The sequence below is a fragment of the Aptenodytes patagonicus genome, chromosome 7 (assembly GCF_965638725.1).
Source record: "Aptenodytes patagonicus chromosome 7, bAptPat1.pri.cur, whole genome shotgun sequence".
NCBI classification, from domain to species: domain Eukaryota; kingdom Metazoa; phylum Chordata; class Aves; order Sphenisciformes; family Spheniscidae; genus Aptenodytes; species Aptenodytes patagonicus.
In genome coordinates, this window is record NC_134955.1 from 25,183,273 (window position 1) to 25,209,786 (window position 26,514).

Sequence of the window (26,514 nt, forward strand, 5' to 3'; positions counted from 1 at the left end):
CTTTTCTAGAGGAGAAGGATAGAGAGATGTCCAGAGATGGGCTAGAGGATCTTCTGGTATCCTTTCATACTTTTTTATGAGTCAGAGAGCAATTTTTTCTAACGTTTAAAATGTTATTTAAACAGTAATTTTTTACTATATCTCATTTTCAGCAGTCTCAGACAGAAAGTGAAATTTGGAAAGTTCAGCAGTGCAGATTTTCTCCTCTCTCTCATTCTCTGTTCCTCTACTCTTAAACAAGGCCCCTCATTTTGACGCAATCATACCACTAATTCTGGAATGTATACATTTCTTTTAACAACCTATTCCCTCAAAAAAATAGAGCTTTTAATAATGTCTTCACTTCTTCACTCTCTGAAAACAGTGTAAGAAATTCAGGATTTCTTACTGCATTTCCCAGCTTCATTTCATCTTTGGATTTAATTAGTACAATGCAACAATCCACATTTATGACAAATGGGCAGAAGCATTAAATGCAGCTCTTGCATACAACATCCAATGAGATATGCATGTGATGTGACTGCCTGTATCCTTCCCTGCTAACCTTGCCATTCTCCATTTCTCAGGAAAAAGATGCACTTGCATTATTGCACTAGTGATACCAATTTATATTCAGTAATATCCCTGCTAAATGTTTGATTGCATTACAACAAGAGGAAAGGAACGTAGTTTCTTCTACAAGTAATGAATACACTAATAAGTGCATAATAATGAAGAGCAGTAATACTACCTTTCGAAAGGTAGTCAGGGTGAAACCCATCCCTATGGCTGAACTATCCCTGAGACAGTTCAGGTCCTGTGTAACAGCTGGATGCTCACGTTTCTATCGCAGAATAATGCTTTACACAGAGTAAAATGTAACGTACAGCAAAACCAGCACCATTCCAAAGGGGCTCTCACTCTGAGAGCAACATAACGCTGGCCTGTGTACAGCAAAACACACAATAGGAAAGTCCACAGTCAATCCCTCAAGGGATAGCAGAGTCTGCTATGTTAAACAAAGATAGGAGTTCAGACTCTGAATGACTCGGTCAGTTTTAGAACAGGGAGGGGGTTATGTCAATGCATATTTGTATTTTGGGTTATTCTAGGGAAGTCCAGATCTCCAAATGTATCCAGAAGACAACAGAGAATTGGATTGGCTGTAAAAATCAAAATCAAATCCGAATCCAAAGTCAGCCTTCAGCAAAGCTAACAAATGTTGTGATACAGAGCCAGTATAGCCCTTTTTCTTGGTAAAATGTATGGTGTTATCAATATCACAGGGCAAAGTAGGCACAGATAATGTCACCTATAGAGCAGCTGGGAATTCCATTTTTTTACTGAGCTGCCTCCTGTACTAGAAGTGACCCCTTGCAAAGAAAAAAACTTTCCAAATAACTGCATTTAGGATTCTAAGTAAATGAAAATGTCAAATGTCTTACTTGCAATTATCTATCTTTTCATTCATCTTCTTTTTTAAACATTAGGTTGTCAGGTACAGGCCCCTGAAGAATTTCAATTGCTGTTTAGAGTAGTGACTTGTGGAAACGCACATCCTAGTGTTTGGTCTAGCCACCTAGCTATGATTTGTTGTGAGGGGCCATCCTTCATCACCAAGGTTTCCTGTAGTGTGATGAGTTAGGATGCACTAGTGGAATAACTACAAAACAGTCATTATTTAGAGCAACCTTGAGAATTCACGCACCTGTGTACTGTAATAGGAAGACATGGGTGGATAGGTGGTCTCATCTTCTTTACCTATTTGAAAACTCTAAATGATTGTGGTGCACCAGGTGCCCACCAGGCTGTTCTATCACTCCCCCCTCCTCATCAGGACAGGAGAGAGAACATATAATGAAAGGCTTGTGGGTCAAGATAAGGACAGGGAGAGATCACTCACCAATTACAGTCACGGGCAAAACAGACTCGACTTCGGGAATTAATTTAATTTATTGCCAAACAAATCAGAGTAGGATAATGAGAAATAAAAAAACAAATCTTAAAACACCTTCCCCCACACACACCTCCCTTCTTCCCAGGATAAACTTCACTCCCAATTTTCTCTACCACCTCCCCCCAAGCGGCGCAGGGGGACAGGGAATGGGGGTTGCGGTCAGTTCACCACATGTCTCTGCAGCTCCTTCCTCCTCACACTCTTCCCCTGCTCCAGCGTGGGGTCCCTCCCACAGGAGACAGTCCTCCACAAACTTTTCCAACATGGGTCCTTCCCACGGGCTGCAGTTCTTCATGAACTTCTCCAGCATGGGTCCTTTCCATGGGGTGCAGTCCTTCAGGAACAGACTGCTCCAGCGTGGGTCCCCCACGGGGTCACAAGTCCTGTCAGCAAACCTGCTCCAGCATGGGCTCCTCTCTCCACAGGTCCTCCCAGGAGCCTGCTCCAGCGTGGGCTTCCCATGGGGTCACAGCCTCCTTCAGGCACATTCACCTGTTCCAGTGTGGGGTCCTCCATGGGCTGCAGGTGGACATCTGCTCCACCACTAACCTCCATGGGCTGCAGAGGGACAGCCTGCCTCACCATGGTCTTCACCATGGGCTGCAGGGGAATCTCTGCTCCGGCACCTGGAGCACCTCCTCCCCACTCCTTCTTCACTGACCTTGGTGCCTACATAGTTGTTTCTCTCACATATTCTCACTCCTCTCTCCTCTGGCTGCCATTTGTTGCACAGCAGGGTTTTTCCCCCCTTCTTAAATATGTTATCACAGGGGTGCTACTACTGTCATTGATTGGCTTGGCCTTGGCCAGTGGCTCTACTGGACATAGGGGAAGCTTGTAGCAGCTTCTTACAGAAGCCACCCCTGTAGCCCCCCCGCTACCAAAACCTTGCCACGCAAACTCAATACAATGATGCTCATCTTTAATCTCTACCAGATTAGCCACTGAGACCATGAAGGAGGTAGCATTTATTTTCCCTAGTGTACACTCTATCATTTATCATGTTCACTGAAAGAAAGAAGAGTAGCAAATAGTTTAACTTGCAAAACCTTCAGGCGAACCACAAGCTTTCTTTGTCCTATTATTAGTTCCGAAAATAGGCCTTAGGCCTAGTACTATATAATTACTAACATTGTTCGGTGTTGAGAAACCTTAAAACCTTCCTACACAACAAACAGTTCCAGCTAGAGGGCACAAAAGGTACTGTATTGGTATGATTCTTTTATGACTATTTGTATTTTCTAAGCAGATACATGCACTATTTAAACTAATGGGTTAATTTCATTTATAGGATACATTTGATTGGAAACTATCGACTTTGGTCACAGAATCCATGAAAATGTCTAACCATAGAATATTTTCATTTATACTTAGAAACCACTCTTTCCTTAACGCTCACATTACCATAGAGAAACATTAGAACAAGAGTGACAAATGTATCATGTCAGACCATGTCATTCAGTATCCATGCCAACACACTGTCATTCATAACTGACAGTCAAGCATTGCAAAGAGGGCCTCTTTAGCTGCCATGGAAAGTGCATGTGTCTGTGTCCAGCACAGTCATGTTCATGTTGACGGGCTGTTTCTTATGGAGGTATTCTCAGGCGAGTAAAAGTTGCTTTTCTTTCACTGTAGTTAAATCAAGATTCAGTAAACATCTATTTTTAGCACACAACAACAAGCAGGTGTTGATTCTGTATGTTATTATTATTCACTGTTTTGTCTTTGAAACTAAATACACTTGAAAATAGACAACTTTCATAAAACAAGTTAAGCACATTTTACTACCTTTTCCATGTGTTGTTTTTTTACCATAGCTTTTCCATGGCTCTGCATTTTTTTTATTCATGTCTTTCATTTTAACTTTGAATAGTATTATTTACTGATTTTTGGTGGATAATAACATGTATATATCATGGTGCCATTACTGGCAATATCTTAATGCATTTCAAAACATCAGTTGCATAACTTCCTGCTGTCATGCTTCTAAGAAGAAAATGTTCTAAGAATAGCAGCAAAACCTTGAACATTTCTTTTCCACCTCTGAGCTACTCTCCACAGAGCACATAACGCCTCTAAAACAGACAGTGAAAACTACTAGTATTTCTTAACAATTTTCACTTTTGATAAATACAAGGAAGATGAGATACTATATTGGACAGAGGTGTTGAAATTCTACTGCTAAGGATGGCATGCAGTCTGATGAAAGGGATACCAGAAACTGTTAGAAAGACACAAAAAGATGAGAGATATCTGAAAGGCTATTACCAGCAATGTTAGAAAAGTTTATTAGATTAGAAATTATTATAGAGAAAAAGAACTGTAATGTAACAGGATTCTCAGCATTTTATTGTCACATTCCACACCATAAAAAAAAATAATATAAGCATTGAACATTTATTGAACATATGCATTTTTTTCCAAAGGAAAAGTGAGAATTAGGAAATATAGCAATATTTTTTACTTCAGTATATGATTTAGTAATATGAAGGGGTTGAAGATAACAGCTCATCACTAGAGGGTTCTCAATAGTTCAGCAAAAGATTCATGGCATCTATGTTGCATAGTTTATACATCTTAAATAGAAGGGACTTTTTACTGCAAATTTCAAATGCTCATGGAGATCAAAAATCAAAATCTTCTGGTAATGTACTAATCAAGAGTGCTGTACTCTTGCTTGAAATTCATGGCTTAAAACCTGTTATCTCTCTAAAATCTCCTCCTCGTCCAAGAAGTGGAACCATATCAGTTTCTCCATAAACTCTCCTGCATCTAAATTCTGAGACAGGATACTACTTGGTCTTCTCAATATGTTTTGGCAATATCAAGTTCATGAAGATATATTTTCATAAATATGTTACATCTGTGCTGACTAGTCACATTTTAATTTTCTGTTGAACTGTGTGTCAATATACACAAACTGTAAATACATAATTTCTCACATGCTTGTGTAGTAATAGGTAGCCTCAGAACTTATCACTGTCAGTGATTGTCTGCGCTAATGTATGAAAACTGAGATCCTTCAGCAGTGAGATAAATGGAGAAACAGAAGTAGAAGGCTGAGTGATTTGACCAAGGCCAGATATGATGAAGCAGTGAAGTGAGTTTGATTTATGACAGAGTCAAAAATGGAAGCTTTGACTTTTCAACTCCCATTTCTGCAACTTGCCAACTAGCCTTAAGTTGCTATGCATTAAAGCTCTGGTGGAAGTTCAGTATCTTCATTTATCTTTTTCCTAATTTTTCATTCGTTGGGTAAACTGGAGATAATAAGATTAGAAAAAATTACTATACTACTATATTATACTACTATAAACCATCTAAAATGATGTTATTAGACCAAGTAAAGCCCTATCCTGAATTTTCTCATCAACATCATTCTCTCACATCAATCTTCTTCATATTATTCTTTGTTTACATTTGGTTCAAATGTAAACAAAGTCCTAAAGTCAAGATGTACTTGAGCTGTTGTCTCCACATCCAGTTTTGCAGATTCAGTAAAGCTAGAGATCAGTATGCATTTTGTTTCTATAGGATTTATGCAACTAAAACCCAACACTTTAGAGTTGTTTCAAGCTCTAGATGTTTCTGCTCTCTTCCAGCGCAAAATAATCCCAAATTGTTTTCCCAGGGAGGGTGAGGAGAGGTAGATTATTGAAGCCACTTAAGGACATCATCAGCTTCTTCACAAACAGGGTAATTCAACAGAATGACAGGCATGTAATCCATTGCATCTCTAGTGTGTCCTTTGAGAAAGAAACTGAGATTGCATTTTCTGTCAAAGATGCTTTATTGGAAGAGATAAATGAGGGAGGTGCTAGGCCATTTGGAGGGTTTGAAAGCAATACAGCACATTCAGTCAAAGAAGGAAAACTTGACCCTCCACTAACCCTAATGCTTCCTCCAGTCGATGCAATAATGTTTGCCACAATTCACCTGCTAATCTGTCAGGCAGAGAAAAAAAAGAACAGATTTTCTTAATGTCACTCAGGTGATTGGTCTATCTTGTAATTCCTTTTGACACTAAAAACAACAGATTAAACAGTAGGAAATGACACAGCAGCCAAATTTCAAACACCTGCCGCCCATTTCAGCTGGGTTGCTGAACCCCTCCAGAATCATACATCTGCAACATATGTAATGTCCAAAGAATCACTGCTAGAGTTTCTATTTTACCTGATATGCTACAATGTTTTGGGGTTTTTTTCCCCATAAAAGAAAAAAAATCTTTAGCAAAATAAAGAATACCAGATATACACTCATGCAGGAGTTTTAGGGTGAATGTGCAAATAAATCTCAGATCCCATCTCTCTAAAAAATGATCTCCAAGGAAAATCTCCCCTACTTACTAGCAGTATAAGGCTTGTGAGATAAACCATCTGAAATGATATTATTAGACCAAGTAAAGCCCTATCCTGAATTTTCTCATCAACATCATTCTCTCACATCAATCTAAGTGCCAACTTAGCTTGATGTCATAAGCTTTATGACATATATAACACTTCATTCAAAAGAAAACAGTAAGAAAACACTCATATTATTGCTATGTTTTGCACAGTAGTTAACCTATGGCTAAAATAGTAATTTAATTCTCTGTAAAGCTGTAATTTTAAGTTTGTTAGAAAAATAACTTTCATATAACAAATTAGAAGAGCTCCAGAGGGAACGATAATAATTGAATATAATGAAGGGAGACAAATAATCAATACCAAGTTATGATATGTCTGCAAATCCAGGGGAAAAAATAATTGAAATACTGTCTTTACAATGTTCTTTCATACATATTGCAAGATCTATGATAGAAATTGAATTTTTTTAAAACTATTATAACAGAATCATATAAGATAGAGAAAAGCCCTTTCACAAAAACAGGTAGCCTATTTCTAGATTTTCTTTCCACTATCTGCTAAGTTTAAAATGCAGCTTGCATCTCTAAGTCATATTCTATAATGCATTCACATTCAGCATGCCTCTTGGCAGGTTGGCCAGACTTGTCCTTGTACAGCATTTCCTACATTTCAGCTTGAAATCTCATAACCTGTATTTTACACCTCTTCCAATATATATTGCATACTTTTTCTTTATCCCCAACCCTATTTTTCAGTCTTCTCTAGTGGCTTAGAGCTCCAATCTGAACATTAGAAGAAACAGTACTGATTAGAGGAGACTGTAAAGAACAATGAGATGAAGTTTAGCGAAAGAAATGCCAGATTCACAATTTTATACTGTTGGATGCTTTCCACTTTCCAGTCCCTCCACACAACCCAAGGTTTTCTGTTGACCTTTGCTCCCTAGATGCTTCCTCCTAGCATCATACAGATGATTGTTACTAAGTTGTCAAAGAAGTTGGTAATAAAAATTATAGTGACAGCATAGGAGGCAGTAAGATTTTCACTGCTTCAACCTCATATTCTATGTCCTATACTAAAAGCACAAAGAAAATACGAGATAAAATGATAGTTTGTGTGCAATTACATAAAGGAAATGAAAATTTAAAGGCAACACAGGAAAATGCAAAGTTGTATGCATTTTTCATAGAAAAGAAAGCATTTGAGTCTGAAATACGGGATATTTCTTATAATTTTGGTTAAAAGCCACAGAAAATAGGCTAAGGGAGAGGAAAGAATTGCCTATTTTAGTATTTTTAATCTGTCAAGCTACCTGTAAGGAAAATTAACACTACCACAGAATACACAAAGGGAAGGCATAATAATATTTTAGCTTGGTGACTCTAAACTGCCTGATTCTACATATGTGCTCCTCTTTACCTTCTTAAGATGTTATTTTCTTTTTTGAAATGGATACAATGATGTTTGGATTCCGTAACTCCATTCACAGGGCATTTCTATAGAATATGCTCACCTGGAAAAAGAAATTTTCATTACCAATTTTTATCATTCCTGGTGGCTGATCTCACAGATTTTAAATCACATTGAAGGAAGAATATGAATCTTCAAACTTGTTTGCAGAATGGGGGGGGTCTTTCCTTTGACATTTGGAGACATAGCAACAGATTACTCTCCTCAAAACCCTACAGGAAATGGATTTACTTAAGTGATCTATGATTACTCAACAAAGAAAAAACCCTAGTGCCACAAGTCTCAAAATACATATGTACATAACTACGCATTTGAGTGGCACTATTAAAACCAGTGGTCCTACCTCTAAATATAAAAGTTAAAGATGAAGAGACATTTGCAGTGCAGAGGGTGAGAACTCATAAGGGTGTTCCTACAGTTTCTGTATGTGGGTGTATATGGGGGAAATGTGTTTTATTTAAATGCATACTGACAATAAAAACGTAGCAAAAACATTTCTATATGCTTTTGGAAAGGTTTTTCATAATTTCTAATTATTTTCAAATGAAACAAATGCTAAGGACTAAATTAAATCACAACAGAGTAGTGTAAACACTACCTTCTGGTGATCCTTCACAAGAAAAGCCCATTACAAGAGACAGTATTTATCCCTGTATGAGGTAGGTAGTGGAAACAATCTAACACTTTTTTATAAATGTGGCTGTTTGCAAATATTTGCTTTCCCAGGCTGACAAGCTAAAATACAGCTGTTCTAAGAAGACAGTTGGTGCCTTATATCAATCTTAGTTTTAGAAATTAAGCTGTACAGGCTTTCAGTCACTGTTGATTTTTTTAGTGCTACGTATGCCATCTACTTTTTCACCATTATGTGTATATGTGACAAACAACAGTCTCAACTTGGGGAATTTTTACTTGATTTAATTTACTGCTACTTAACATCAACTTTTGATCACCAAGTCAGGTACAGGGGAAAAAAACCACAATCAATCAAGCACCTAAAAGTAAACACCCTTCCTCCCCCTAGGTTCACCTTAACTCAGAAACATCTCCTCCCCACTTCCTAGTCTAAGCTTGCCTTGTTTTCACTGCAGGTTGCTAAATCCATCCCAGTTCCACAGGGAGGTGACAGGCAGCACAGGATGTCAGGGTCATATGCACAATGGTTTCTCTCAAATGCTCTTTGCTTCTTCCTGGTTTCCTCTCCCACACTTTGCTTCTTGCTCCTTTTCTCAGGTGCTCTTTGCTTCTTCAGGTTTTCCTGCAGCTCTGTTTCTCAGCGTCCCTGCCACAGCATGGATCACCCATGGGCCTCAGTCCTTCAAGGCTGTTCCTGCCTAGCGTGGTGCCTCCTTCCAAAAGTGTGTCTCCAGATGGGTGCTTCCACCCCCTCAGCTGCCTGTTTCTTCCTTAAATATGTTTTTGCAGTGGTGCCAGCACAACAGATAACATTGTGGTTACTTTTGTGCCACCAGTAAATTTGACCCAAAATAAATCAATTAAACTCATCTTTAGGAGAGTGGGAGAAAAGTTTTCCTCTAATTTATGGTTCTTAAGATCACAATAGTAATTTGCGTCTGTACTTCTGCAACATTTACATATAGCAGCAGGAGAAATCCTGTGTGCTGTTGTGTCTCTGATGCATTGCACCTGTTGCCACTACCAGGAACAATGAGAGACTGGTAGAATGGCTGTGTCCAAGTTTCTTGTGACGCTTTGCACTGAAGAAGCACAAAAAAAGATCTCAACATATTGTTGTGGGATTTACTGAAATAAATGCAAAATAGATTTCTACAAGCAAAACCAGAGTGGTGACAGAAAGACACTTTTCAGAGCTATAGGGAACCCAAAGTCCATATGGCTTAGAAAGAAGATCGAGAGAATGGAATATGATCCCACACTAGTTTCCATTCGGTAGGGTTACTGCCAATTTAGAACAGAATCTAAGTCCAAATTTACAGAAAAAGGATTTTTCAGACATTCAAAACTATTCATTTGTTGCAAGTTGTCGCTTTGAAAAGACACTGTGTACCTAGACATTTCTAGGAGAGCGGGGGGGCGGGGGGGAATCAATAAAAATGCATATTGAGTGCTGATATGTGCATTTTGTAATCAAAAATGTGCATATGTAATCACAAATCAGTGAAGACACTTGTGGGCTTTATAGCTAGCAATGTCTTTGTTTTCTTGCATTAATCACAGGGTTCCAGCTGAACTGTGCCCACACTCTATGTGCTATTCAAATCCATTCATAATCAGCAGTTCTCAGGATTTAAAAATGGAATTGGGGAAGAGGGGACCTGTTTGGAATTCACGCACACATGTTTTCCTTTATGTTTGTCAAGAGATTTTGAAATGGCTTTTGCTAACCAAAATAACAGCTCGAAATGTACTTGACATTTCACTTATTTTTCAGTATTTGTAACCTTGGTGCAAATGTTTCATCTCTTAGATTATCTTGTATACTGGGATGCAGTTCATGAAAAATTTATCTTCTGTGTTGCATCCAATAATTGGAGATTATACCACCTGGAATCTAATCAAACACACCTGGTGCTGTCTCTCTTTTTAGCCTGTAATACAACTTAGCCTTGCTGCTACCATGAATCATAATTTCTGGGCTGTAGAGAAGCCTGTTTACTTCTTTTCCAATATGTTACATGCCAAATATTGTGGAAAATGACTGAAAATTCATGGATACCATGAACTCCCAGTGCCATTCTACTGGAGTTTCTCTACCAATTTGAAAAGGACTTTTGTTTTTATTTTGTATTTTTTATGTTTGTTTCATAAATGCCAGCAATGGTGAAAAGGACTAGGCACTTTCAGTATCAGAAGCCAAACTTTTGTTACCACTGAGCATCTTCATTGCTTTGCTTTCTGTTTAGTCTCACTGTTTTCCAAACACTTCCTCATCAGTGCACTTCCAGAAGAAACCACAAGCCCTGAAATAAGAGGCGTTTTTTTCTACAATTACATGACAGAAGGTACTTAAAACCCTGTGCACCTTAATGCAAGTCTTACTTTGGCAGCTCATATAAATTCCCTCTGCTAGGACCTGAACATCAAAAGAAATATTTTAAATGGGCTCATAGTAGATACTTCACATGAATGAAATCATTGTTTGAAAGCCAAATACCATAAAAATTGCAAGCCACATAGAGCTGAATATAATGTACATCATTAGAAGCAACACTAATCCATTTATCATCTGGTGATTCATCTTTGCCCTTCATTTCATTACAATGCAAAACAATCTGTGATCCTTTTCCAGTACTCTGGCATTGTAAAGTCCATGCTACAATATTTTATCAGTCCACTTTTGCCTAGCCAATTGTTTTTCAGAACATTGAGTAAGGAAGTAAGTTTTATTTCAAAATTGCCAAATATTCAGTATGAAGTAAGAGTCCAAGGAATGAAAATACCCTCTCACTGCTACTGTCCAAAAATAAGTCTTTTACATGCTATTTTTTGAATCATTCTCTCTGTAATTTGTTTCTATTTGTTATGCCTTCTCTCTGCTACTGGTTTGTCTGGAAAAGAAACTTAACATCCTTACAATTCTGTTCTCTGTTTGTTCATGAAGAATTAAAAAATTTAATAGGTACATCTTGATCATCTGTCTTGCAGCAAGTACAGGATTTTTTGGCCTGGAATATTCCCTCAGTGGTTTGGGTGGGGGGTTTTGTGGGTTTTTTCCTTCTCCCCTCTGAACACCTAAAGGTGTTTCCAAAAGCAATTTGTGAGAACATTTCAAGGTTAGTTATTTGGGGCTAGCCTTCCTAAAATACCTCTGTTATCATTTGTCCAGTATTTTTATATCTTTTAGTAAACAAAAAAAATGTTAGTGGTAATCAAGATTCTGGCAGAACACACACTACCTGCACAGATCTCCAACACTGACCTACAATATCATTGAACTCCCAATGCAAAGTCTTAGCAGTAACCTACAACATTTTAACATCCATTTTCTCAGAGTGTCACCACATCTGACCGTCACACAATTCAAGCATGTTGAAAGTCATTGTAACTTAACACCCACGATTTCATGGTTACTGCTCCCATCAGACTTCACAAGTCTGACCACTTCCTTCCTTATTCAGCACTACCAGGTCTACTAGAGTGCCCTCCCTGGTCAGCTTCCTTATTGTCTGTATCAAGAGTTGTCCTCGATGTTCACCACCGACCGGGACTGTAATGGTGTCTTTCCAGTCAAGTCCACAGTAAGGATCAGTGCTTGTGATCATGACACTTTCTCCAGTTCTCCAAAAAGAGGCTTTATCTACTTTTTCTTCTTGATCAGATTGTCTGTAAAAGATGCCTACCAAAATGTCACACATGCTGATCTGGTCCTTGCTCTTAAGTTCCCAAATGGCTCATCATCTATTCTGAAACACAGCTCCAGGCTCCTCGCTGGACAAAGCACATCTCATCTTCCTTACCTTCCTGATCCTTTCTAAAGAGCGTGTATCCATCCAAAGCAGCACACTAATTATGTAATCTATCCTATCACTGCTTTGTGATTCCAATGAAATCATAGCCCTGCAACTGTGTAGCGACTTCTCATTTCTCCTGTGAGATTCCCATGCTGCAGGCTTTCATACACAGCATAAATGAAGCTTAATAAAGGGAAATGCAAAGTCCTTGCATTTAGGATGAAATAACCTGTGCAACAGGACAGGCTAGACACTATCTGGATAGAAAGAAGGACAACAGTAGTATGACCGTGTGATAAAGATGACCAAAACCATACTGGGCTATGTATAGTAATAGTGCTTGCAGTCAGCAAGTTAATAGAAGTGACTATTTCCCTCCATTCAGTATTTTTGAGACCACATCTTCAATACTGTGTTTTATTTTGAGATTCCTAATATAAGAAAGGTATTGCGATACTGGAATGGATCATCATTCCAGTAAATCCAGCAAAGGATCACCAAGGGGGTGTTGGTCGATAGCCTGCTGAATATGAACCAACAGCATGCCCAGGTGGCCAAGAAGGCCCATAGCATCCTGGCTTGTATCGGAAATAGTTTGGCCAGCAGAACTAGGGAAGTGATCATGCCCCTGTACTCGGCACTGGTGAGGCCGCATCTCACGGTTTTGGGCCCCTCATTACAAGAAAAACATTGAGGTGCTGGAGCATGTCCAGAGAAGGGCAACGAAGCTGGTGAAGGGTCTAGAGAACACGTCTTATGAGGAGCGGCTGAGGGAACTGGGGTTGTTTAGCCTGGAGAAGAGGAAGCTCAGGGGAGACCTTATCACTCTCTACAGCTACCTGAAAGGAGGCTGTAGCAAGGTGGGTGTCAGTCTCTTCTCCCAAGTAACAAGCAATAGGATGAGAGGAAATGACCTCAAGTTGCACCAGGGGAGGTTTAGATTGGCTATTAGGAAAAATTTCTTCACCGAAAGGGTTGTCAAGCATTGGAACAGGCTGCCCAGGCAAGTGGTTGAATCACCATCCCTGGAGGTATTTAAAAGACGTGCAGATGTGTTGTTTAGGGACATGGTTTAGTGGTGGACTTGGCAGTGCTAGGTTAACGGTTGGACTTGATGATCTTAATGGTCTTTTCCAACCTAAATGATTCTATGATTCTAAGATGACTGGGGGGCTGGAGCACCTGATGTACTAGAAGATGCTGAGAGAATTGGATTTGTTCAATCCCAAAAAAAAGAAAGCTAATGTGGGATCTTATTGCCACCATCAACTACTTAGAGAGAGGGTAGAGAAGACAGATCCAGAATTATCTTGGAGGTACATGGTGCCAGGGTGAGAGGCAACAGACATGCGCTGCTACAAGGGAAATTCAAATTAGATATAAGGAAAAAAAACATTTCACAATGACAGTGATCAAACACTGGAACAGGTGCCCAGAAAGGCTGAGGAATTTCCATCTTTGGAGATGTTTAGAATTTAACTGAACAAGACTCAAAAGCAGCTTCACCTAACTAAGCTGGTCCTGCTTCAAGTGGGCAGCCAGACAAGATGACCTCCAGAGACCCCTTCCGACCTAAATTATTCTTGGATGCTACTGTATGATATCACTACTGAAGCCACTAAAACATGCCAGATAAAGACTTTATTGTTTCTGCTTTGTAGTTTTGTGAAAAGTGCTGAATTTCCTTCCCACAAAACAGTGAAAAAGACCCCCGAAATTTCAAATTTCCTGAAGTTCCTATGCAAAGTCATACAATGCCATATTAAGTCCTCATCTGCCTAAACCTTATAAAAGAAACAAAATTAGGAGCCAACCCCCCCAAAAATCCAAGTGAATATATTTCCTTGCTATTCAAACATCTATTGTGTATTTCTAAAAAAAATGGCAAGATAATTCTCAGTGTACCACTTCTTCCTCAGCATTTCTGTTTCCTGTAAAGAGGTAAAAAGAAGTAATAATGCTAATGAAAATGCTAACATACATTTTAAGTTTTTTCTCTTTTTTTTACAGGGTAAAACGGTTGAGATATTTACCTATTTGGCAAGCAGTCACAAAATATTTTACATCCTGACAGACCTCAAAGCACTTCACAACTCTATAATAATAGAATCATTCCATTTACTACTGAACTGCAGCCAACTCCGAGACAGAACACAGCAGTGGTTTAACAGCACAGATGAACAGTCAGCCCTTTAGAATAGTAGGTAGATGTAAATATCTTATCCATTTAAAAATCATAGGGTGCTTTGAGACAGACAGAGTAGAATTACCCAAATTTCTAAACAGCAAAGAAACCAGAAATAATATCCCTATTCTTTGGAGGTGTATTCTCCCCCCCCCCCCCCCCGCCAATGTAGAATCACTAGCAAACATTACTAGGGATACATAAAAGCAGAGGTATCCTTATTCCAAATGAATACTGGATTTGATCTGAGTTTAGACAAAATGAATTCCATCTACTGAAGTCATACTAGGTTTCCCTTTGAAGGCCTTCAGTCAAATCCTGATCCATATTGGACAAACCTACTGAATTTCCTGAGTCCCAGCAAGAGCTCCCCGTTCAGCCAGGCCGGTCGTCTTCCCCGCCCGTTCTTCTTACAGCGTACAGGGACAGCCTGCTCCTGCGCCTTTAAGACTTCCTTCTTGAAGATCGTCCAGCCTTCCTGGACCCCTTTGCCCTTCAGGACCGTCTCCCACGGGACTCTCTCAACCAACGTCCTGAACAGGCCAAAGTCTGCCCTCCGAAGTCCATGGTTGTGGTTTTGCTGCCCCCCTTCCTTACTTCACCAAGAAGCGAGAATTCTATCATTTCATGGTCGCTAAGCCCAAGACGGCCTCCGACCACCACATCTCCCACCAGTCCTTCTCTGTTTGTAAACAGCAGGTCAAGCGAGGCACCTCTCCTGGTAGGCTCCCTTACCAGCTGTGTCAGGAAGTTGTCTTCCACACACTCCAGGAACCTCCTAGACTGCTTCCTCTCTGCCGTGTTGTATTTCCAGCAGACGTCCGGGAAGTTGAAGTCCCCCACGAGAACAAGGGCTAGCGATTGATGGATTGATTGGATGGAGGGGGGAACATTGTCACTGAGGATGAGGAAAAGGCTGAGGTACTCAATGCCTTCTTTGCCTCAGTCTTTAACAGGCAGACCAGTTATCCTCAGGGTACTCGGCCCCCCGAGCTGGAAGACGGAGACAGCGAGCAGGATGGACCCCCCATAATCCAAGAGGAAGCAGTCAATGACCTGCTATGCCACATGGATGCTCACAAGTCTATGGGGCCAGATGGGATCCACCCGAGAGTGCTGAGGGAGCTGGCGGAGGTGCTCGCCAAGCCACTCTCCATCATTTATCAGCAGTCCTGGTTAACGGGGGAGGTCCCGGAAGACTGGAGGCTTGCCAAAGTGACACCCATCCACAAGAAGGGCCGGAAGGAGGATCCGGGGAACTACAGGCCTGTCAGCCTGACCTCGGTGCCGGGGAAGATTATGGAGCGGTTCATCTTGAGGGCGCTCACAAGGTGTGAGCGGGACAACCAGGGGATCGGGCCCAGCCAGCACGGATTCATGAAAGGCAGGTCCTGCTTGACCAACCTGATCGCCTTCTATGACCAGGTGACCCGCCTAGTGGATGAGGGAAAGGCTGTGGGTGTGGTCTACCTGGACTTCAGCAAGGCCTTTGACACCGTCTCCCACAGCATTCTCCTAGAGAAGCTGGCGGCTCACGGCTTAGACAGGTGTACTCTGCGCTGGGTCAAAAACTGGCTGGATGGCCGGGCCCAGAGAGTTGTGGTGAATGGAGTTACATCCAGTTGGCGGCCGGTCACGAGCGGTGTTCCCCAGGGCTCAGTACTGGGGCCGGTCTTGTTCAATATCTTTATCAATGATCTGGATGAGGGGATCGAGTGCACCCTCAGTAAGTTTGCAGATGACACCAAGTTGGGCGGGAGTGTTGATCTGCTCGAGGGTAGGAAGGCTCTGCAGAGGGACCTGGACAGGCTGGATCGATGGGCCCAGGCCAATTGTATGAGGTTCAACAAGGCCAAGTGCCGGGTCCTGCACTTTGGCCACAACAACCCCATGCAGCGCTACAGGCTTGGGGAAGAGTGGCTGGAAAGCTGCCCAGCAGAGAAGGACCTGGGGGTGTTGGTCGACAGCCAGCTGAACATGAGCCAGCAGTGTGCCCAGGCGGCCAAGAAGGCCCATGGCATCCTGGCCTGTTTCAGAAATAGTGTGGCCAGCAGGAGTAGGGAAGTGATCGTGCCCCTGTACTCGGCACTGGTGAGGCCGCACCTCGAATACTGTGTTCAGTATTGGGCCCCTCACTACAAGAAGGACGTTGAGGTGCTGGAGCGTGTCCAGAGAAGGGCAACGAGGCTGGTGAGGGGTCTGGAGAACAAGTCTTATGAGGAGCGGCTGAGGGAACTGGGGTTGTTTAGCCTGCAGAAAAGGAGGCTGAGGGGAGACCTCATCGCTCTCTACAACTACCTGAAAGGAGGTTGTAGCGAGGTGGGTGTCGGTCTCTTCTCCCAAGTAACAAGCGATAGGACGAGAGGAAATGGCCTCAAGTTGCACCAGGGGAGGTTTAGATTGGACGTGAGGAAAAATTTCTTTACTGAAAGAGTGGTTAAACATTGGAACAGGCTGCCCAGGGAAGTGGTTGAGTCCCCATCCCTGGAGGTATTTAAAAGACTTGTGGATGAGGCACTTAGGGACATGGTTTAGTGGGCATGGTGGTGTTGGGTTGACAGTTGGACTCGATGATCTTAGAGGTCTTTTCCAACCTCAATGATTCTATGATTCTATGATTCTATGAATTTGTTCTGATCCCAGCTCAGAAATATTTTACTTTTCCACAGAGCTTCTTAATGTCCCCCAGTGAAGCTTAAGTGAAGTATAAGTGAAGTATACTCTTGGTATTTAAACATACAGGGCTCAATCTGTTACTTAAATATAAACATCTAATGCTATTTGACATACTCCAGGATTATGTGAGACATTGTCAGGAGTCTGGCAGATATAACAGGAACTATGGGAGACTCATGCCCATCTGGAAAGGCAGCTGGAGGCTCGATTTAGGCAACTAAATCGAGCTTCCACTGCAAACTCTTAAAAAGCAGCAAGCAGGTGCTACATACACCACTTCTTTCCTACAATTTCTGCCCATCTTATCTAGTGATACAAATAAATAGAAATTATTATGAAAGTATCAACATAAAAATTTCTTTTGTTTTTAGAGACTGGAAGGACTTCCTACAAGTGTATCTGTTAAAAGTTACAGATTTCACTGGCAAAGTTCTAGATAAATAATGTATCCTTGAAAAATCAAGTCATCAGAATCTTAGTTTGCATTACAATTAGCCAGACATAGTCTTATAATTAGTAGAATAGATTAATATTGTACCAATATTTGTCATGTGGCAGATGTTACAAGCATTAGCTAGTAAACTAATCTGGTAAGTATCACTGTTCAAAATTGAGTGCAAGCAGACTGAAGATGTATTTGACTGTAGCCACAAGGACTAATATTTCAATTTAATCATTCTGCAAAGACAGTTGAAGATGGATTATAACTAATACAAGAAATACAATTAATATTCTTCTATTTTGTGACAGTTTAAGAGGTTTAAGAGTTAAATGTTGCTAATCTGAAGACAATAAATACTGGAGAAGTACTAGCAGTCCATTGTTCAGCCATGCAGTCTGTGTCCCTAGGTTAAATATGGTGCAAAGAATGAAAGAAAAAGCAGTTTAGGTTTAATTTAATTTGCTACATAAGAATCTTATTTTTTTGGCTTGCTTTTCAACATCTTACAAGAGCTAGTTTGTCTGAATCATTCAACACCTTTTTTCTCCTATTTCTGCCTCTCCATACCCCTCCCCCCTTTTCCCTAATTTCAGCAGTTATGTCATGAAACCTATCGTATTGATAAGAAGGTCAAGGGATCTGCTACCAGCTCCTAGGTAAATATGTATAAGAAAATAGTGTTACAGAAATACCAGATGACACAATATGAAGTTGTTCCCACAGACTCACTATACTGTGCATCATATGTACTCTATCTGTATAAACTTCTTTCAGTATGTCACACTTAAGACGCGACATTTTTTTAATAGCCGGAGTGGGTATGAGATACTTTCATACTTCTTTACTGTGCTAGAATAATTGCTAAAATTTAAAATTAGAGAGATGAAAAAACAGATTTAGCAATAATCTTTCTTACCTCTGAAATGGATACATGGATTGGATAAAAGATGATAAAGATGGAGATACTGTCATTCAAAAAGTATGGTAAAATATGCACATAGCCATCAATCTTTAGGCAACCAAACTACTTAACCTTAAAACTGTGGGGTTTCTTTTTCATTTATGGAAAAGTCCTAAAACAACCGGTTTTCCTCCCATAGGCTGTGTTAATTTGCTGTAGGTGTAAAAGGAACTTTTAAAAAGGCTATCTCTTTAAAAGTTATATATGTATTTAATAAAAATATTGCCCACTATTTTTCCAGTAAGGGATGGAGAAATCTTTGATGCAGTTCAATCTGAGCAAGCTACCTAAGATTTTGTGCTTGATTTTTAACTTACTCTTAGATGGACATACAAACAAACAAACAAAAACTTATGGATATTTTTAAAGGACATGAATGTGTTTGGTCATTTTATACTAGGGTATTAGCAGCCAAACAGGATATTAATTCCCTGTGTAAACTCTTATCAAGTACCTCAGCATCACAGCACCTCAACTGCCCTATTTGAAAATGAAAAGAACAATGATGTTTAGCTACCTTATTATCTTTAGATAATATTTTAAATGCAAAATGTTGTAAATTAATCACAGAGGCAATGCAGTAGCTATGTACTGCTGAGTGCATTACCTATTATGTTGTTCGATAGATCCTATCCTTGATTCTAGCAAAAACACGTACAACCAAGTAACCTCAGTACCTGCACTGCTTTTTGTAGAAGCTGTCTTTAGGGAGCAATGCACCACCAACTCAAAAACTCAGAACAGTGACCTTGCCTTTGAGAAACGAACGTTGTATCATGTCCTTTAATACTGAACACCGAAATTCAGGCTAACTTTGATGTGGTGCAGAGAATAAAACAACAGCTAAGCAAGCAAACCAAAACAACAACCTACCATCAAAGACAAGTTTTCTGGTTTGGGGAAATTTTTAATTAGGAGAGATCTCACTGAGATCTCAGTGCTGGAGCAGGACACCAGCAGAGTGAACAACAGTGAAGACTGTAAAAAGTCCCCAGTACCCTGAAAAGTTTTCCAGTGAAGTCCTGCTGCTGGAGAGCAGCAGGGGAGATGATTCATCTGTCCATTGGTACCCCTCAGTGCAGCGTGCACTGTTCAGTGGGGCCACAAAGCCTCTCTATCCCCCTAGGAACTACATCTGTGTTTGTGCTTTTATCTTCTGCACAAACACAGAGACACACACAGTAACTGTTCCAACACTGACCCAATTCTAGAAGGACTTTCCTTCTGCATTAAACAGTTTCTAATTAAAACTTAGTGTTGCATTTTTAATTGCTTATTGCAGTTTTTCTTCGGGTTAACACGAATTCCACTGAAAATATTTTTCCTTTAGAAACATTTTTCCCTAGAAAGATTGTATGGCCTATTAGATTATTTGCTCCACAGACTATTTATGCCGTACTGTTGTTCTTTTTTATAAAGAAATTGAATGTTGTGGTTTAAATATTATTATTCATCAAGGTCTTTCCCTCTGTCTCTCTACAGAATTAATGCAGGAAAGAAAGCACTACTTCATGTATAAACTGTTTTCAAGGTCTAAAAGTGCATTCCAGAATTAGAACAATAAACATGATTTTTTCACTTTTTTTCCAATTTGAACATCTTAAAGCCACAGTGACTTAATAAATTATGCCAGAATTTATATAAAGAATTTAAGTCCAAACTCAGCTCTTTTAGCAAAGGCTAAAAAAAAGCTGGCTAAAACATCTTCTAGCATATTTTTTCTTTCTACACTGGGCCATGACTGGCTTTGTAATCATTAATCTAGTTAACTTGGTGAGCAATCAAATTAACTAAAAAATTGATTGAAATGCAGCAGCCAGGCACTATGAGTTACATTATAACAGCACTTTACCAGTGATCTTTTGGTATCTGTAAATAACTGGCAACACTTGCAATGCCAGAAACTGTGATTTTCCTGTTTGAACACAGATAACGTAAGCTACAAATTCAAATACCAAATGCAAACCAATACAACAGATATATAAATATTGTATACAAACAAGAGACGTGTTTTTAATTTGAATAATTTTCAAAATTTTGAATGGTTGTGCATAGTACAAATTTGCTAGGGGCAAGGGCGTGTGTATGTGTGTGCGTTGTTTAAACCAATAAATAAAATCCACAACAAAGTCAGATTCAGTGAAAGCCCAAAAGTGAAACTTAGTTCAAATTCAACCCTCAAAAGAACAGTGCAAATTGTTCAACACAGTACAGTAGTATTAGAAGAATATAATCAACACACTGAAGAGCTCTAGGCTATCAATCAACTGTTTACCTCTTGGTTTCCTCATTTATATGGAACAAGCTACTGTAACCAAATCTGCCTTCCCAAATTAGCTAAAACCAGTAAAAATTTTAATTCTCGGGTACTGCTGAATTCAAGCACCTTTTCAGCAGATTTCAGATTAGCTGAAGTATGCTAAACATGAGCAAGGCAGAAAATGAAATCTTGACCATATAGGATCCTGCTCTCCTACACAGCATCCAACATGCCAAGGGAAATACTAAAGAAGATAGCAATAACACACAGTGTTGGCACTTAAAAATGTCCTTTTCCTCTTTGAAATTCCAACAATTCAATAGCCCTCAAAAGAGTTGTCAATGAAGAACAAGATTAGCTGTAAAAGTTCACCCCATCCCAGGCCTTTTCAAGTTCATTCTGAAGTGAATTATTAGCAGACAAAATCTGAATTTCAGTGTTTGTAAAATAATTCAGCCCTGTGTAACAACGGGTTCTCTGAGGATTCCTTCAGTTTTCCTTATGAACCTCTGCAAGTAGAAGTAAAGAAAAAAAATTCTAGCAGTGATTTGAAACAGTTTTTCCCTTTTATATACCTACTTCAGTGGTGACCATATGGTTACAATCCTGGCCTTTTAATCACTTTTTACTCTCCAGTGTTTGTATGTGTTATTGACGAGCTGCCACACATCACCCCAGAGGAATAGCTATGCTTCAGTTTTGGATAATGGACTTGCTGTAGCATAATAATTTTTTACAGTTATTTACCTTATCAGCAAAGTTCTTAAAGACTGACCCCTTCTGAAATACAAGACATTTACACGGTATCAGCTTGTTACATCCATTTCTACTATTAATCTCTTTAGTTTAATCATTTTCTTTAATGTGACTTGGACATCAAGAATAAAAGAAAGTTAATAAAATGTGATGCTCCCAGGATGCTCCCCATATAGAATAGAGATCCACTGCTCCACAGGCTTCACCACACTCTTTTCAAACCATGCCCTGTTGGCTGAACCCACAGAGGACTGTAAGACCATTTATATTTGCCTACAGTCTGCCTACCAAGAACTTCTCCTGAACTTTTAAAATCATCAACAGATACACTTTTAAGTTGGTCCCAACTGTGCTGATATTTTCAATGACAGCACTCAGCAGAACAGCTGTTTTTACTCATGTTTGTAGCCTTCCTTTTGCAGTTATCCTAGATAAGACCAGCTGACTGAAGGGAAAAATGAAGAAAAAAACTCTTTTTCTCAGAAAAGTAGACAGACAGACAGAGGACAAGATTTTGCATATCGAGATGCCAGGGGTTAGAGGAAGAGAGGCAAGTAGACAACAGAAATATACCTGAGAATGTAGAGGTCAGTGGATCCAGCTTCTTGCTGCCAAGCAACCACAGTCATAATTATCAGAAGCTGTCAAGCATTGTGTTAAGAATTATTATATTTCTCCCTTTTTCTAGAAAGTTAGCTCTTTGCTACCTAGAATATAGAATTCCTTTTTAAAATATTCCACCTAAACGTATTCATGCTTAATTTCTCCATTTATTTATCTGCCAGCACTGTGCTTTAATAGTTTTCTTCCTGCTCTGGCATTTGTGTCTTCATGCATTTAGAGAAAATAAGCACATTCCCCTCTCATTTCTCATTTTTCTACATTAAATATGTCATCCTCTTCCAGATCTCCCTCGTAATGGAAGCCACTATTCCTCTGAGCATCGTAGATGCTATTGTTTACTCTAATTTGAAATCATCACGTAAATTTGGAACAGATAGAAGAGACTTTAACAGTATAAACATACTACTGAATTTGTATTTTCCTACCTCCACTGGAAATTCCTCCTTCACTGCCCAGAATATTTTAAAATTCAATTTGCCTTTGGTGATCCTGTAATCACCTAAGTCCCACTCAAAGAAGTGAGAATTTTCAAAATTGCTGCCCTATTTATACATGCTGATATTAGTCAAGAAAAAAGGAGTAACAAAGAAAAGCAAAAAATAAAAGCATTAGCTCTACATCAAATATTAAGTAAACAAATCAGACTTTAAGAAAACAGTAGAATTTCTAAACATTTATGGAATCATAGAATTGTTTAGGTTGGCAAAGACCTTTAAGATCATGAAGTCCAACCGTTAACCTAGCACTGCCAAGTCCACCACTAAACCGTGTCCCTAAGCACCATATCTACACATCTTTTAAATACCTCCAGGGATGGTGACTCAACCACTTCCCTGGGCAGCCTGTTCCAATGCTTGACAGTCCTTTAGGTGAAGAAATTTTTCCTAATATCCAATCTAAACCTCCCCTGGCGCAACTTGAGGCCATCTCCTCTTGTCCTATTGCTTGTTACTTGGGAGAAGAGACCGACACCCACCTTGCTACAGCCCCCTTTCAGGTAGCTGTAGAGAGTGATAAGGTCTCCCCTCAGCCTCCTTTTCTGCAGGCTAAACAACCCCAGTTCCCATCCAAGCCATGAGCAACCAGTTTCTCCAGGAGAATGCTGTGGGAAAAGGTGTCAAAGGCTTTAGTAAAGTCTAGGTAGACCACATCCACAGCCTTTCCCTCATCCACTAAGCGGGTCACCTTGTCATAGAAGGAGATCAGGTTAGTCAAGCAGGACCTGCCTTTCATAAATCCATGCTGACTGGGCCTGATCACCTGGTTGTCCTGTACGTGCCACGAGATGGCACTCAAGATGATCTGCTCCATAACCTTCCCCAGCACCAAGGTCAGGCTGACAGGCCTGTAGTTCTCCAGATCCTCCTTCCAGCCCTTCTTGTAGATGGGCATCACATTTGCTAACCTCCAGTCAACGCGGACCTCCCCAGTTAGCCAGGACTGCTGATAAATGATTGCAAGTGGCTTGGTGCGCACTTCTGCCAGCTCTCTCGATACTCTTGGGTAGATCCCATCTGGGCCCATAGACTTGTGTGTGTCTAAGTGGTGTAGCACTTAGACAATGGGGAAACCCCCATTTCCCCTTGGGTTATGGGGGCTTCATTCCACTCCCCATCCCTGTCTTCCAGCTCAGGGGGCTGGGTACCTGGAGAACAACTGGCCTTACTATTACACTGAGGCAAAGAATGCATTAAGTACCTCAGCCTTTTCCTCATCCTTTGTCACTATGTTTCCCCCCGCATCCAATAAAGGATGGAGATTCTCCTTAGCCCTCCTTTTGCTGCTAGTGTATTTATAGAAATGTTTTTTGTTGTCTTTTACAGCAGTAGCCAGATTAAGTTCTAGTTGGGCTTTGGCCCTTCTAATTTTCTCCCTGCATAACCTCACGACAACCTTGTGGTCCTCCTGAGTTGCCTGCCCCTTCTTCCAAAGGTCATAAACTATCCTGGTTGGGTGGTCTATAACAGACTCCCACCGTATCTGCCTTGTTGGCCTTCCCCCTGATTCTTACCCATAAACACTCAACCCTATTGAGCCTCTCAGCCATGGGGACTTTCCCCCCCATGCCCCATCATTAAGCTCTAGACAATCAAAACACTCCCCAACGTACAGGGCTACCCCACTGCCTTTCCTTCCTTGCCTATCCCTTCTGAAGAGTTTATAGCCATCCATTGCAGTACTGCAGTTGTGCGAGTCATCCTACCATGTTTCCGTGATGGCAACTATATCGTAGTTTTCCTGCTGCACAATGGCTTCCAGCTCCTCCTGTTCGTTGCCCATGCTGCGTGCATTGGTGTATATGCACTTCAGCTGGGCTATTGATCCCGCCACCTTTTCAGGGGAAGAAGCCCAAATTCCTGCGTGACCATTCTCAGGTGCTTCCGTGGTTTCTAACACATCAATAACCCTTGCATCTTTGCTGCCACATGGATCTCCATCCCCTACCTCCACTGAGATGGCAGACCAAAGGACCTTGGTAGCACACTGTCCCTCAAACATTGGCGTGCTGCTGCCAGGCTTATCTCTAGTGAGCCTGGTTTTATCCCTTTCCCCCTTCAAATCTAGTTTAAAGCTCTTTCAGTGAGCCCTGCTAACTCATGTGCAAAGATCCTTTTCCCCCTTTGAGACAGGTGTACCCGGTCTGTCACCAGCAGGCCTGGTGTCATGTAGACCGACCCATGATCAAAAAACCCCACATTCTGCTGGTGACACCAGGCTCGGAGCCAGGTATTGATCTGCTGGCTCTTCCTGTTTCTTCCCTAATCATTCCCTGCAACTGGAAGGATAGAGGAGAACACCACTTGTGCTCCTGATCCCTTAACCAGTCATCCCAAGGCCCTGAAGTCTCTCTTGATTGTCCTCGGACTTCTAGTTGCAACTTCATTGCTGTCTACCTGAAAAATCAATAATGGATAATAATCTGAGGGCTGTACCAGGGTAGGAAGTTTTCTCTTCACATCTTTTACACAGGCCCCAGGGAGGCAGCAGACTTAGGAACGATACATGGCCATAAATAAGTATATAATCTTAACGCAGATTTCTTGACAAGGATGGCTGGACTTTGCTGTATATCAAGCAATGTATTCATACTTCAGATTGTAATGTTATCTTTGCCTACCTCAACAATAAGTGAATAGCAATCTCATAAGTGAAAAAGAAATATTGGATGACAATTACCTGGTATAGCTAATATTCAAAAGATGACTCTGTAAGAATGGTGGAAAAGAATCCCTAAACCAGGATTCTTTTAAATTGTCCTATAAAAATTGTACGGTACTATGAAGTAAAAATTTTATTCAGCAAAGATATGAAAGTTGGTCAGCTACTGTAACCTACAGCCAAGTTAGGTTGCAAGAGAAAAAGTGCGTGATTCAGGAGTTAGGAAGAGAAATGGGAATCACTGGGCTGCTGCTCTTCGGGTCTATTTTGGCTAAAGGAAAGTATTTTTATGGCTTTTTAGCTGTTTCTGTGAAATGTATTTCAGGGTAGTAAGCACTTCCCTAATGGACAGATATCTGAGTAAGAAGACCACGAAAGCAGCATATCACAAATAGCACAAAGTTCATTTTGTGGTCTGTGTAGACAAAAAAAGCCAAAACCTGGAAATACATTTATGTAAAATTTCCTCTAATTACAAAACCTCAACCACAGTTAAGCACCTCTGACACAAAGTGATTGGGAAAGCATGAAACCATGCTATGCATGTCTCCAGGGTTCCTAATACCACACCTTTAAAAAAAAAAAAAAGTAGCTACTTTAAAGGACAAAAGCAGATCTATTCTCAGGCTAATAATGCAACCATGACAAAAGCAAAGAAGACTTATCAGCTGTCACAGAAATTCATTTCTCAAATTTTTTAATAGTGTAGGGTTTTTTGATCCCTCTACTTCATAAATTCATTGTTTTAACAGCATTAAGTCAAGTTTTATATAGAACCATGTGAGTAGCATCAACAGATGAAACTGAAAACAGATTTAAATCCAACCCAACAAACATTTAGATAGAACCTAAATCTAATCGTGTAGATGCCTGCCAACATTTAAGTGCCTGATGTGTATCTGGTCTTTACACACAATATTGCCATGACAGAGCAGTCACTCACCTCTACTCCGCATGGGAGACGGCAAGAAACAAGGTGTAGGAAGCCACTGGGAAGCTGCCAGATGTCTGCCATTATATCAGCGATTTTCCTCTGAATCAGCATAAGGTTTTTAATATGTTCCAGTTTTGCTTGGAAAAGGAAACATGGCATAAGTATTTCTCTGATCAGGTCTTTCAAGTGAAAGACAAAGTGGGGTGATCAAAGAAGGGTGCTGGTGATCCGAAATTGAAAGTAGGGGGAATTTTCTTTGACCTGTAAAATGATACAAAAATAACTGCCTTTTAGTGTGCTCCCATTAAAACCGATAGTGCTGAACT

The 26,514-nt window shown here is 40.3% G+C and overlaps 1 protein-coding gene across 6 annotated transcripts in view; it reads right to left on the minus strand.

Annotated features, from left to right (window-relative positions):
* The window catches only part of LRRC4C (leucine rich repeat containing 4C), a 603,191-nt gene that overhangs the window by 303,045 nt on the left and 273,632 nt on the right, over positions 1 to 26,514 (minus strand). For 2 of the 6 annotated variants that reach the window (XM_076344387.1, XM_076344393.1), the window contains exon 3: positions 26,198 to 26,449. The exons of the other annotated variants lie outside the window; for them this stretch is intronic. The gene's annotated coding sequence lies outside the window, so the exon portion shown is untranslated. The remainder of the gene's footprint in view (positions 1 to 26,197; positions 26,450 to 26,514) is intronic. 6 annotated transcript variants of the gene reach the window in all.